Raw genomic sequence first — 15,567 nt, 5'->3', positions numbered from 1 at the left:
TCTATATATTTGAGCATTTAAAAAGGAAAAAAAAGCTTATATATGTAAAGTACTTGGCATATTGCGAGCACTTAGTAAGCAATAACATTCTTATATAATCTGAAAATAGGAAGGTTCATATCCTTCCTCTGCCCCCCTCCCCCCCCCAAAATAAACCCAATATCAAGGCAGAACTTGAAATAGTTATTTTGTCATTTCAGTGAGCAAGTTGCTTTTCTTGGCAAGACTATGAATTGCACCATGAATTCTCAAGGCTGGTGCCTTGGAGCACTGCCATTTAAAAATGTTCTGTTTAGCCCTGAGCGGTGGTTAGAGCGTCGGCCTGCGGTACAGAGAGACCCGGGTTATGCTAGGGGCGCGTACCTCGGTTGCAGTTTGTCCCTGGCCCTGGTTGGTCGTGCGGGTGGCAGCCACTTGGTGTGTCCCTTTCACGTCAATGTTTCTCTCTCTCTCTCTCTCCCTCTCCATCTCCATCTCCATCTCTATCTCTTCCTCTCTCTCCCTCCCACTCTGTCTGAACAAAGAATGGAAAAATGTCCTCAGGTGAGAATTTTAAAAAAAGTGTTCTGTTTAGACACTTAAAATGTATGTGCTTAATTATTTTTGAAATATTTGATTTTTTTCTCTTAATATACGTCTCACTAACTGTGTAATTTTATGATGATTGATTTTTCTCAAGATCATTTTGCAAAAATTTTCTGAACTTAAGCATTGATGTTTCCCTTAAAAACTGAAAATCTTTTCTTACTCCAATTCAGCCTTTTATTTAGCTTCTCCCAGTCGATTGCAGTGTACTGACCCCTTTAGGCCAGCAGGGGTGATAGGTAACAAAGTTTTTCTTTGGTTCATTTCTTTTGTTTTTAAAACTTAACCAAAGTCTGGTTAATATTACATCCATTGAGTGCTTATTAGATGCCAGGCACTAGTCTAAACTTTTATATATAATAGTAAATATAATAGCACATTTAATCCTGCCAATATCCCTCTGCATACAGTTTTACTATTCTCATTTTACAGGTGAGGAAACAGGTGCGGTAGGTTAACTAACTTGCCCAGGTTGTAGTTAGCAGTGACTGAACTGGAGGTTAACAACCAAGCAGGCTGATTACTGGGTACTGCTCTCCAAATTTCTTAAGTCATAAAGCCCCGGCAGCCTGGATATAACTGGTTATTGTTAGGGAAGGGGAGAGCTTCCCCTACCCCCTCACTCTTTAGATATTACAGCTGGACTAATAAACTTGACACAAAACTAGATTAACAGGAGAAACACCAGTTGAATACATGCACATGGGAGAATTATAACATGGTGCTTAGATAAACTTTCTAGATAAAGAAAAAAGAAACTGCCCTGGCTGGGTAGTGGTTAGAGCATCAAACCTTAATCAGGTTCGATTCTGGTCAAGGACACGTACCTTGGCAGCGGTCGGGGTCGTGGGGGAAGCAACCAGTCAATGTAGCTCTCACATCGATGTTTCTCTCTCTCCCTCTCTCCCTCCCTCCCACTCCATCTGAAGATAAATAGAAAAATATCCTTGGATGCAGATAAAAAAAAAAAACAAGAAATAAGAAACTTGTGAGAAACCAACAGGACAGAGGAAGTTAGTGCTCATTAGAAAGGAACCCAAGCGAGGTTATTCGTCAGTGGGGTGAGCAGAGTAGGTTAGCCAAGGCCGCCCAAGTTTGTACTTGAGTGGGTTCTTCTAGCTCTTGTGGTCGGTCTCAACCCTCAGGAGCAGGGAAGACACGTCCCGTGGGAGAGTCATCTCTTGAGGAGGACAGAAAGGTCAGGGGGTTTTTCTTGTGTGGGCAGTTTCTTAAATAACTTCAATTCAAAATTATCAATATGCCATTGTGGGATAGCTGGAGGTAGCCCGCCTTGGGCCCCCCACTTTCTTTTTTTAAAAATTAATACAGGTATCTATATATATTATTATTATTTTGTTGTTAATCCTCAACCAAGATACTTTTCCATTGGTTTTTCAGAGAGTTGAAGGAAGGGCGGGAGAGAGAGAGTGAGAGACATCAATTTGAGAGAGACACATCGATTGGTTGCCTCCCACACAGCCCAACAGGGGCTGGGGACCAAATCTGCAACCCAGGTACATGCCCTGGATCAGAATTCAAACCCATGACCCTTCGGTCCACAGACCAACACTCTAACCACTGAGCCAAACTGGCCAGGGCCCCACTTTCAAGTACAATCTCTATGTTATATATAGGAATATTACAAAATAATTCTAGTTTTCCATCACTTGGTACAGATAATGACATGAAGTTTTTTCCAAATGCCATCTTTTCATTCAGTCATCTTTAAAGTTTTTGATTGTATCATTAAAATGCTTTGAGCATACACACACACTATATGTATGGATGTATGTATATAAGTGCATGACATAATATGAACTTACGTTGATTTTTTTTGATAGAATAGAAGGGAGGGAGGGAGTGAGAGAGAGAAACATTGATGTGAGAGAGACGTCAATTGGCTGCCTCCCACACGTCCCAACCAGGGCCAGGGATTGACCCTGCAACCCACGCACGTGCCCTTGACTGGGAATCGAACCTGTGACCCTTTGGTCCAAGGGGCTGACGCTCTAACCACTGAGCCAAATCGGCCAGGGTGAGAATCAATTTAAGAGAATAGAAATGATAGCTAAAAGACAAGTAAAGAAGCTGTTGCAGAGGTTTTAACGGGAGTGGATGCTGGCTTTGGACCGGGGTAGAGAGAACGAGGCTACAGGGAAGAGGACGGAGCCGGGCTTCCTAGGGTGGAGCGGAGCAGACTTGCTGAGGGCCTGGGGGCGCGATTCCATGCTTACCAAACGTCTTTCCAGTGGTCTGTCTTTGTAGTAGATTTCCCTTCTGGAGAAGGAGGCGTTCATCAGGGAACACAGGGATCTGATTGTCCTGCTAATTCTAGTTTCCTTTCCCGAGACTCTGAGCTCGAGTCTGGGTGCTTAGAATGTAGCTGTGACACTCTGAGCTGGTCTCCGTCGCGTTGACACTGAGGGAGTCAGAAGAGGAGGGAGGTGATCTGGGTGACGGAGAGAAAGCAGACCACAGAGGGGGAGAAGGGAGAAGAGAAAGCTGAGTCCCGAGCTGGGTAAGTGGCCGGCTCCACCTGTTAGCAGGACCCCGTTCGATCTCTCACTTTAGTTTTCACAAGAGAGTCTCAGCCTCATACTCCAAACCACACTGGCAAGGAATAAAAGATTCTTATCAAATGCTTAGAGTTTATGTGGAAAGCAGTTTATTTAATCCCACAACAATAGAGTATGTCTTGAAGGTTTCCAGCTCCCAAAGTGAAAGTGTTTTGTTATGCCTGTATTGTTTTAAATAAATATATAGTAGTGACCAAAAGTATAGCGAAATTACTATTAAATATATGCACAAGCGGTATGAAATACATAACCTCCAACCAGCCCAAGGATGTGGGATAAGCAGTCACTGAGAAAGAATTCTTCGTGCTGCCTAAGAACCGAAAATGAGTTACCTTGACTCACCTCCTTCAAAGCCTGCACCCAGGCAGTGAGATCTGCGTAAGGCTTGTGTCCACCCTCCTCTGCCCACACCCCCCGCTCCCTGCACATCATCTCACCCCTGGATGGAGCAGTAGCTCCCTCCTGGGTTCCCCTGACTGCTTTTCTGTGGCGATGGGGTGAGGGTGCCGATCACAGGAGGACAGCACGGGTGGGTTTGGGGAATGGTGAGCTGTTCGGTGTCAGTAGAGCAAGGGGTTCATGTTAGAAATGGGGGATGTGTCTGGGAGGAGATTCGCATAGTTTCTGGGAGGGCCTGGAATTCTGCATGAAAAGTTGGTGGTCAAAGGGAAGACATTTCTACTGTTGGGCAGAGAGGGGCCTCCTGGGCCTTTGGAACTCCTTCTTGTGGCTGGGAATGGGAGGGCCAGGGAGGGAGGGAGTTGGGAGGGTGGAGGGCCAAGTCTGGATACAAGTTCATTTCAGCAGGCAAGGGCATGAAACCTTGAGCTGGGGCAGCAGTTATGGGATGGAAATGAAGGGGTGGAAGGGAGTGAAGACATGTTTTTTTAATTTGTGTTTATCACATCTCTCCTCTGTGCAGAAGCCTTTAGAGGCCGTGTGTTGTTTGTTACTTCATCGAGTTCAAGCTTTTGTGCAAGCCATTATCTGATTCCATTTTGCCCAATCATCTGATTTTTCAGTTGATGGTAACCCTTTGGAGACAGGGACCACACCTTATATTTCTGCATACCTACAGTGATTACCACAGCATAGATGAATAATAAATACATGCTGATTAGTCAAACCAGAGTCAAAATCACCCCTATACTTCAAAAGGGCTCCCAAATCCCTTTCTCTATGATTTATTCCAACTTCCCTTGCCTGACTGAGAGGCACGGGTCCTTTAGCTTGTACTCCCTTGCCTGGAATAATAGTATAATTAATCTGTCATTGCCTTGGCATATGTTATTTCTTTATTGTCTTATTAAGAGACATTATCCTGGTCTGGCCAGTGTGCCCACTGGATTGAGCATCGTCCCATGGACTGGGAGGTCCGGGTTCGATTCCCAATCAGGGCACATACTAGGGTTGTAGGCTCAATTCCCAGTAGGGGGTGTGCAGGAGGCAACTGATTGATGTTTCTCTCACACACCAATGCTTCTATCTCTCCCCTCCTCTCTCTCTAAAAAAAAAAAAAAAAAATCAATAAAAACATATTTTAAAAAAGAGAGAGACATTACCCTGGATGCTATTGGCTTGTGACATTCCTGCTGTGAATCTGTGTTAAATGGTGACAAAGACAAAATTAATCTCTGAGCATAATTTTACCCCCAAACAAAACCCTAGAAAGGGAAGAATTCCACATTTTGTGCTGTTTTGCTTTGCCACTGCCTGGCTCGGTGGGTGATCTCGCCTTTGATCACAGATCGAGTCATCAAAATGTTGCTTGGCTTTGTTGGTTAAATCCCTGATAATCAGTTTGAAACTGCAGTGATATATAACAATACCCATGAACCATCAGCCTCTATTAAATGCAATAATGGTTACAAGCTGGTGAAAAGGAGAATTTGATTGCAAATCAAATGGAGTCTGACAGTCTCAACTAGACTGGAAAAGGGTGGGCTCCTCTGCTCTTTGCATTTCTCGTCTTTCTTCCTTTGCTCCTTCATGTTTCCTCTGAGGTTGTCGAAGCAGTTCACCGGCCAGTGGAGCAGGTCAGACAGCCTCGTGGAAATGCACCTAATTAGCATTGGTGACTTTGGCAGGTCTGGTTAGGCCAGTAGCTTCTTGAAACAAAATGCTTGAACTTACTCATTAAAACATTTTAGTGAGTGTCAGTGTCGATTCATGTGTCTCACTACAGACGAGAGATCTTCCCAGATTCCAATTCGGAGGAAACCGGGGGCCTGGCCAGTCCTGCTCTCTCCTGTGATGTGATTTTCTGTGCTGCCTTGAAACTTAGAATAGTTTCGATGTATATGATCACTAAGGAAAGGTAAGGACCAAGCAGATGACTGCATTGGGCCGTTTCAAGTCTTTCTGCCCATGTGGTTTAGTGTGTCCAATATCTGATGGTCTCCCAAACTCTCCAGGTGAGCAAACAATAGTGCATCCCTTCTGGTGTGCAGCCAGGGGTGCTTTCTGGGTTCTCAGCCAGGTGTCAGAGGTAATAGGGAGATGATATTCAGGAAGAATATCTTGCTTAGAAATTACGAGAAATTAAAGTATTTCTCAGGAAGAAACCAAGAATACATCCTCTTTTTTTCTTGAATTAATTTCAGAAATAGTCTGTTTTGTAGAATTATGTAGCATTCACTTTGCCAGTCTCCCTGCCTAGGGAACGGAAGCAAAAGTAAACGGAAAAGACTGAAACCCAGCAAAACAGTTGTTAATACGTCAGCAAATGAGGGTTAGACTGAGTGAGAGGGATCCCCCAAAACAGGCGCTTGAGTAGTTTTTGTCTGTCTGTGAAGACTTTTCCTACTTGTGTTTCCTAGAAAATTCTAATTTATTTTCTTTGAGATTAAATAAATGTTACCTCTGCTGTCAAACCATCTCTAACTTCCAGGTAAATAAACTCTTCTATATTTATAATATTTGATTGATTTTTTTACTATTTCATTAAAACCATTTAATTTGAATTATTTATTGGTATGCTTCCTTCCCCTACTAGACCAGGATGACCATGGAGGGCAGGAATTATCAGTCATTCAACAAGTATTTATTGAGTGTTTGCCATGAGTCAGAAGGCCATTTTGCTACTCCGCGAGACTGAGGAGTATTCTGCATTTTCTCCCCAGCACTCCATACACAGCTGCCCATTATTGAGTAGGCACTCAGTAGGGAGTTGCTAAATGACGGAATAACCGAGTGAAGGAAGAACGAAAGAATGGCCTGTCGCATGAGTAGAAAGGACACCAGTTTTGCAGTGAAGTTTCCATTTCCCCCATTTGCAGACCGAATCAGTGCAGAGGAGTTAAGCTCCCACAGAGAGCAGGATCTGTCCTTCCGCAAGGGGACACAGTGACTCAATTCCTGGTGGGCCTTCGGGTTTAAAGAGCCCAGGGCTGCAAAGTGGTACGACTTTAGGAAGGGACAGCCCTGGCCTGTGAGTTTTCCCCTTTTTGCAATGTGCTTGTTGCAGAACACATATAAGGCTTGTGGATGTTTCTCCTACAGTCCTTTCCTCTGACGTTGTATCACTCTCCCTAAGTGATGTGCTGGAGGCTGTATAGCTGTTGCAAATCATTTTGACAGCTGGGAGTACTTTTCCCAGCCGCCCAGCGTCCTCAGCCCTGAACTCGCTGCCAGCGGTGGGCCCACACGGGCGGCAGCGAGCGGCTCCGCCAGGCACAGTGCCTCTGCGCTACATGGAGTCTGAGCAGTTTTCATAGCAAGAGGGGTTTCTGTGGTTGGGCTTGGCCTCAGGGAAGACAGGCGCACAAGGACCACCCCTCTTCCGGGTGTTCCTAGCCAGTGCCCTTTCCTGGTTTCTGCATGGACCGTCCCGTCCCTTGCCCGTCACACGGAGCCACCTACTCATTGTCGGCAAGGAACAGCCCTTGTATTATTTGTTTATTTATTATTGATTTTAGAGAGGAAGGGAGAGAGCGAGAGAGGGAAATATCGACGAGAAAGAAGCGTGCACATGGATCAGCTGCCTCACACACACTCCCCCCCGGGGACCGAGCCTGCCAGCTGGGCATGTGCCCCGACCAGGAACCCAGCCAGCGACCTCTCGGTACATGCGTCGCTGCTCAAGTACTGAGCCACACCTGCCGGGCACCATCCCGTGTTTTATTTTTACAGAGAAAAGAGAGACCATCAGGCATCACTTTCTCTCGTTCACACCACACACGTCTCCACCTGCATTCTCCAATTTCTTTCTGACTCAGAGGAAGAGGTGGTGTTTGTTTTCTGTGACTCGATAACAAATTACCCCCAAACTTAGGAGCTTCAAACAACAAACATTTGTTATCTCAGTTTCCACGAGTCAGGGATTGGAAAGTAGTTTAGCCGGGATGGTCTTTCGTGAGGTTGCAGTCAAGGTACCAGCTCGGGCCGCCCTCACTGGAAAGCTGGACCGGGGCTGGGGACCGTTTCCGGGCCGGGTCACCACCATGGCTGCTGGCAGGGGTCCTAATTCCTCACTCAGGGCCTCCAGGATGGCTCGCACCTTCTCGTGAAATACCGGCTGGTGTCCCCAGACTGAGGATCCAAGAGGACAGGCATGAAAGAAGTCACAGTACCTTTATTTTTTTATCCTCTCCTGAGGACATTTTTTCATTTTTTGTTCAGATAGAGTGGGAGGGAGAGAGAGGAAGAGAGAGAGAGAGAAACATCGATGTGAAAGGGACACATCGAGTGGCTGCCACCCGCACGACCAGCCAGGGCCGGGGACAAACTGCAACCGAGGTACATGCCCTTAGCAGGAACCGAACCCGGGTCTCTCTGGACCGCAGGCCGACGCTCTAACTGCTGAGCCAAACCGGCCAGGGCTCTTTTATTTTAAAAATATGTTTTTCTTGATTTTTTTAGAGTGAGAGGAAGGGAGGGAGAGATAGAAACATCGATGTGAGAGAGAAACATCCCTCAGCTGCCTCCTGCATGCCCCCCACTGGGGACTGAGCCCGCAACCCGGGCATGTGCCCTGACTGGGAATTGAGCCGGGATCTCTCAGTCCACTGAGCCACACTGTCTGGGCTCTCTCTTAATCTCTTGGTAGTAGATCCCACTTACCGAGCGTTCTCTATGTCCTGGTTCCCGTGCCAAGCACCCATGCGGATGATCTCTCCTAATGCATACCACTCCCTGAGCTGAGGAATGATCACCTCACTTTTACAAATGAGACTGGGGCTCAGAAGGTGTAAGAGGGGTGTCCAGTGTCAGATAACGAGGAGCAGGACAGTCAGTATTCAGACCCAGGCCTGGCGCCTCCATGGCTGCCCCTCCACCAGTGTGCTCTCCACCAGCTCCTGTGCCGCTTTGTCCCCGCCTCTCCAGCTCCTCCCCTGCTTTCAAACAGGCCATTGGGTCGTGCCTCCTCCCAGCTCCGCCACTCCTTCCCATCACCACGAATGTCTTCGGACACCAGCCTCCCGGGCCCGCTTCCACACTCCCCGTCTGCTGACACAGCCCTCCACGCATCACCCTAGCGAAAAGCATGTCCTAAGTGATCTGTTCCGAACTCTTCCACGCCGCTTCTGTGTTAGTAGCTCCTGATTTCTGCCCCGGCCCCCGCCTTTCCTTTTAACTAATATTTGCTGCATGTCCTACAAGTACCACAAGCTCTGTATGCTCCACACCTTAACCCCTTCCCAAACCAGCTTCCTGCTTCCACTCCCTGCCTCAGATGTGGACATCACCGTGGCGAAAGAATGTCTCAGAGACGTGGAATTTCGCTGAAAGCACAGCTGACATTCATTCACATGTAAGAGAGGTCAGCCGTGTATAAATTGTCACAAAATAGGTTTTGTAGAGGGAAAACCCTCAGTGAGTGGAACTCTTTATTTTGTTTTGTCCTTGGCTGGCTGATTGGCTAAAAACTGTCAAGGGGGCAATTTGCACGCACACCGACTGCATTGTCATCAGAGTAGGCAATTTCAGTTATCCATGATTTCCCCAAGAAATCTTGTGATTTCAGCTGTGGATAGGTTGGTGGTATTTCCTCTTTGGTACTGGCTGCTGATGTCTTTGCTCTCGTATCTATTGCCATGGCTAAGCCAGGACTGCCCTATTTCCCTCATAGTTCCTCGCTCTGCCCTTGCGGGCAAACTAAGATCTGAGGCTTTTGTGTCTTCTTGATGCATATCATCCACTGATGTTGGCTTGATAATAGCATATAATAGCATATAGTAATATTTAACCATCTGCATACCTGACAAGGGAGGAGCTCAAGGAGTGTGAGAACAATCACAGATACAATTTTTAAAAATTGGAACTAGTTTGTATCCAGTTTTCTAGTTGGCCTAGACCAAACCAAGAGAGTAAGTCTCAGGTCTCTTTTTATCCATGATATTCCTTGAGTTCCTTTGATGCTTTTGTAGATTTCAGGAACAGCAGCTAATGGCTGGGGAAAGGGGGCTGAGGTTCAGTTAAAACATATAGATATGTTAGGGGGTCTTATTAGAGAGGTCTAAAGCCAGATGGCAAATTTGTCAGTTGGGAAAATTGACAGCATTGCAGTTGTTTGAGACGGGTGAGTTAGGGAACCAGAGTTTATAGGAAGCTGAGAGAAAGGCAAACAGGACTATAGCAGTCGTTTTACAGTCTAACACCTCGACTCACACAAAGGAAAGTGTGGAAGTAATAGGAGGAGACAAATAATAAAATGTAAGTCCTGATCACAGATCGTAATCTGAAAGTTGTGGGTAGAAACTGTCTACACCTCATGTCAACTTTTTGGTCCAAAAATCTTGGAGTAGTCATCTATTTCCAGAGCTGTGTGCTCCTGAAAGCTTTTTTTACTGATCCTCGGGGTTCTCTCTCTCCGGTGGGCCTGGGCGTCTCCGGTAGAATCCTTACTGCTTTTACACTGGGAATCATGAAACTGTGAGCACAAACCCTAGAGTTTAAGAGCAATATTTATGGTTAAAAATATGTGCCACGACCTCTCCAAGGCTGATGTCTTGGTGTCCTTCTCAGTATGCCCAGGTTCTTGGGTTTTCATCATGTGGGAATGTGTCTGACATTCTCTCTTTCAAAGCACAACTTGCCCCTGTTGGGCATGGGATTGTGTGGATGTTAGTTTGAACAATAGCTGACAAGATTGGAATGTGACAAGGTAAACGCTGTTGGAGGAGTTGATTTGAGGCTTGTAGGTCTTCCCATGCGAATTTCATACAGTAGAGCTTGGATTTTGTGGTGTATATCACATTATCTTTGGGGCAAAGGGTAGGACTTTAGGCCAAGAAAGGTTAAGAAGCTCTCCAGAACATTTGGACAGTTTTGATTTTAAAATATAATTAGTTTGTTTTACCTTTCTAGAACTTTAGGGGTAACAAGGACCATGAAGTTTTTGTTTAATTTGAAGACTGTACAGAAGTCCTTAAGTATGGAAACAGTTCTTCCTTTGGGTGGAAAAAAAAATCCCAAGTCTTTCTTTCTTTTCTTTCTTTTTCTTTCTTTCTTTCTTTCTTTCTTTCTTTCTTTCTTTCTTTCTCTCTCTCTCTCTCTCTCTCTCTCTCTCTCTCTTTCTTTCTCTCTTTCTTTCTCTCTCTCTTTCTCTTTCTTTCTCTCTCTCTCCCTTCCTTCCTTCCTTCCTTCCTTCCTTCCTTCCTTCCTTCCTTCCTTCCTCCCTCCCTCCCTCCCTCCCTCCCTCCCTCCCTCTTCTTTCTCTCTCTTTCTTGAAATAACTTAAAGTGCTATCCTTTATAGCAGAAGAAAGTTATTTTTCCCCAAAAGAAAGATTGTAAGCTATTTCTAAAACCTTTTAGAAGCTTTGTCACTTGAGCAATGGGATGAATCCGTTTGTAAATATTCTAGTGAACCTTGAGGTAGGATGCTGAGCCTGCTCTAGCTTTACGGTTTTCCCTGCGTTTTGATACTTATGGTAAAGGAAGTTTCAGTCATCTACTGAGCATCAGGTAAAATTTCCCCAACCATATTTTTGTATTTTGAACCAATTCGTCCTTGGCGTTGTAGACGATCCCATGAAACACACGTGATCATGGTCTGTGCGTGTACTTGGGCGCCACCAGGTGGCCATCTTGGGAAGTACAACACCCACAGTTCTGCATGAGAATTTTCGTATAGTTATCTTTTTCCCTTCTGTTGGGGCAGGTCACTGTATTTTCATAAATCCTTCTGGAGTGACGATATCATATTAAGTAATTTTCTTTGTAATAATAACCATGGGAAAATCAGTATAGCTAAAGAATAAACGTATTTGCAACTATAAAAATTCCTTCTTTCACCCTGGCCGGTTTGGCTCAGCGGTTAGGGCATCAGCCTGCGGTCTGGAGAGACCCCCCGTTCGGTTCCCGCTAAGGTCATGTACCTCGGTTGCGGTTTGTCCCCAGCCCTGGCTGGGTCGTGCGGGTGGCAACCACTCCATGTGTCCCTTCTACGTCGATGTTTCTTTTCTCTCTCCCTCCCTCCCACTCTATCTGAACAAAAAATGGAAAAATGTGAATTTTTTTTATCCTCAGGTGAGAATAAAAAAAAAAAAGAAATTCCTTCTTTCTCTTCATGTAATAATTCCCCTTCCGTTTCCAATAAATACCCCTTACCGTCACCTCCTAATTAGAACACTATTTGGGTTTATTCCTGAATCAGTGCTTCCCAGAACTGCAGTTCATTTTGAATCTCAGATATCTGCTTCTTGCCTTTTTATTTTTAGGTTAACAGTTACACAACTCTGACTGCACTAGAAACCATGATGGTTTCTGCTCTGTGAGTTATATGGCATGTGAGTTACATCTCAATAAAGCTCAAAAGAGATTTCCACAAATACAATGGAAGTAGAATTATTAGCCGACTGCTTAAACCAGAAAAGACGTCCTCTCGTTTGTAAGGAGAGACAAGGTTTTTTCATTTACAGAAACACAGAGACGTGGCAAAAGCAAATGTGCTCTCCTAAGACAAAGCACACAAACATCCTGTTGATGGTGGGAAGATACAGTAAAGCAGCAAAGTTGGACATGACACACCCGAACTTCCCACCTCCCAGCAGTGCCTGTCCTCAGCCCGATGAAAACACTGTCTGTAATCTCCAGGTACACACGCCAGTTTCCCAAGTTCTAGAATCTTCAAAACAAACCAAAAACAATGCCCTGGCCAGTTTGGCTCAGCGGTTAGAGCGTCGGCCTGCGGTCCAGAGAGACCCGGGTTCGGTTCCCGCTAAGGGCACGTACCTTGGTTGCAGTTTGTCCCCAGCCCTGGTCGGTCGTGCGGGTGGCAGCCACTCGATGTGTCCCTTTTACATCGATGTTTCTCTCTCTCTGTTCCTCTCTCTCCCTCCCACTCCACCTGAACAAAAAATGGAAAAATGTCCTTGGGTGAGGATAAAAAAAAAAAAAAAAAAAAGACCAAAAGAGACATCGGATTCCCTGTCATTTGCCAGTTGACAGAGATCAGATGATCAAGACTTAACAACCAACTTTCCTTCTACTGGGGGTGGGGTGGGGGAAGCACCCACTGTGGGGCCAGACCTGTCCAGCAACCAATTTCAGCATGCAAGAGTCAGAGACCTGGCTGTCACCCTGAGACCCAACAGAGCCGTCGAGGAAAGTCAATTCAGAACTCACGGTGTCCAGAAGAGATGTCGCATTTAGCCTCCAATGCAGGGACCAAGGTGGGCACATCTCGATGGAGAACCCATAAATAGCCGCCAAAGATTGACTCAGAGACATTTATCGCAGCGGATATTGTCTCATATGAGGGAGATCGATCAAGCATAGACTCAATTAGAATACAGGGAGGCAGGGTTTGTAAAAGAAAAACCGCACAGCATGTGAAACAGGGAGCTTGGCATTCTGTCCTCGGGCAAGCTAATTGCCTGGAAAGTACGGAAGAGAACCATTTGCCCAGAGGAGCAGTTACTTCCTGCTGTAGTTCAGGACCTTGTCCTCTGCAGTCTCTCAACTGGGGGCCCTCAGCCATCTGCCATGTGGGTGCAAAATGATCACAATAACACTATATGTTTGATGTCCCTTTGTTTAGCAGCCTGCACAGACTCCACGTTGCCTGTAGGATTAAATCCAAATGCCGTACGAAATGGCACACGAGGCCCTTCAGGATCTGGCCCCCATGGACACTGGCAGCCATCTCTCACCAGCACGCCTCCACCCATCCTTCACATCTCTGCAAGGAACACCTCCACTCTTCCTTCAAATGTCACTTCTTCTGTGAAGCCTCCCTTGATTGCCCATCAAAGCAGGTCTCAGAGCACAAAGTGTTCCCAAAGCACTTTGTACTTCCTTGCACTTCATTCTTAGCACTTACCACATTGGGTTGTAATTACTGGGCTGCTGTTCTCTCCCCCAGAGGCCAGAGGCCCTTATAACTCTTGTCCCTACCTGAGAATGCAAGACTTGCAAATCCTTGCAAATTTCTTTCCAAATATTGATTTCTCTTTCATCCAGGAAATGTCTGTCAGGGCTAGTCTTGATGGACACAGTGTCCTAAACCAGTATTTCCACCAGGTGGCAGCAGTACACCAGCAGGCACAGCCTTCAATTCACTGCGCCCTCCTCCCAGAGCATGACCAAGAATTCTTTCCTTCCTTTTGCGTTACTATTCAAGAGTTCCCAGAGAAGCCAAGCTTTGTGGTTTTTTTTGTTTTTAAAGTATACAGCTCTTCCAGCCCTGTCTCTTCATGGGAATTAGACATTAGTCTCCTGAAAGCCAAATCTGAGTCACAGCCATAGGCTGTGTTCACAGTCACTTTGCCTTTCTAATGACATTGGCTGTGGGTCCTTCTGGTCCCTGGGTGATGGGATAAGACTGATCTTGGATGAGTCCTACCTCTGCCAGTCGCAGCTGTAAGACTGGGCAGTTAACCTCAAAGCCTCTGTTTCCTCATCTGTAAAATGGGGACAATGATGGTACCCACCTCAAAGGGCTGATGTTCAGATTAAGTGAGAACCTTGCATAGTCCCTGGCCCATGGAATGCATTTCCGCAATGTTAGTGCTGCTCAGTATCACCACATATATCTCCAAAGAAGATAAAATAATTAAGGGTGATGACTTCTAGTGGCAGGATCAGATACTTTCTAATGTCTTTGTTTCTCAAATTCTCTTTAGTAGCACGTAAAAGCATGCTTCGGTAAGCAGGAAAGGCAGTGAAAATATACTAGGTTGTTGATGTCAGTCCCTGATGATTCCTCTGAAACTTCCCAGTACCGTCTCCACGGCTCAGCGGGCTCTGAAGGGCTGGCCGGTGTCTTGTCTGTGTTGGTATCTTGAACTTGAAATACGTCGTCTGCCGCCCAGTAGGTGGCCATACTCATTTCCTGAACAAACTCTCAGTGGTAATTTCTTCAGGTTTATAATCTCTCAGTGCCACAGAACACCCTTTTCTTCTCCATGATTCTTTTCTCTTACTTAGGACCAGTTTCTAGTCCTTTTACCCATTTACTTGAACCCTCTCCAGGCTCCCTCTCAGATTCCCCCTTGGCTGTCGAGTTGGCTTTAGGCATCTCCCCTGTCGTCACACAATCCATGGCAGGAGGCACAGGGACAGGGTCATTGAGGGGAGAGACAATCTCTTTGAAGCCAAATAGAGACCCAAGGGCCGGAATAACCTAGAGTGTATGAAGAGATGATACAAGGAACTAGACATGCCAGAGGTGGATCCTGTTTTAATTTGAAACCCAAGTTAGGGTGAGGCTGGATGGGCTGGCTGTTTGCCCATGGCACAGAGTGTGGGTTGCTGGTGAATGCACTTGGCTGTCGCTGTCTTTGGCCCTTTGAGCTGCACTTCGAGTGAATGGAACGGTCAGGCATCCTCTAGGGAGCATAAGCTCAAGCATGATGCTGCCCGACATTCCTTCTATAAAAGCAAAATAGAGGACATTAGCCTTTGGCAGCTGATCCATTCTAGTTCTTTCCTCACGTGACTGGTAAACACAGGCTCCCTTCCCAGGAAACCCGAGGCGCCGAGAGACATGACAGTCCGGAGCAGCCCCCATCTCTGCGGAGTCTGGTATTCTATTTCTCCTTTGACTCTGAGATCCACACTAGATTCTTCTCGGATGAAGATGACCAAACATTTAGACTCCTAACTGGACCTTCAAAGGTTCCACATCAAGCTGGGATCAGGGCCCAGGTGGAGGTGAGATGTGGTGACAGTGACTCTGTCACTGATGGCTGCATCAGGAACGTGTGGAAGGAGGAAGGACCCAGAAGCGCAGTGCTTACATGCATTGGCTGGGCTGCGTTCTGTCCCCTGTAACCTAAGGTTCAGTTGGCGTGATGCCAGAGCTGGCTGTGGTCCCTTTGGCCCTGGTGAGGCAGCAGTCCTGGCAGCAAGGGGGGAGCTCCTGCCCTCCCTGCGGTGCTGTGGCATCTCACCGGGCCCGTGCCCCGAAGCAGAAGGCTGTGCCAGCTGGCCTTGTGCAGTGGAGGTACAGCTGCTCTTCC

Source organism: Molossus molossus, unplaced genomic scaffold (assembly GCF_014108415.1).
Source record: "Molossus molossus isolate mMolMol1 unplaced genomic scaffold, mMolMol1.p scaffold_m16_p_7, whole genome shotgun sequence".
NCBI lineage: Eukaryota > Metazoa > Chordata > Mammalia > Chiroptera > Molossidae > Molossus > Molossus molossus.
Note: the sequence above shows the minus strand (reverse complement) of the source record.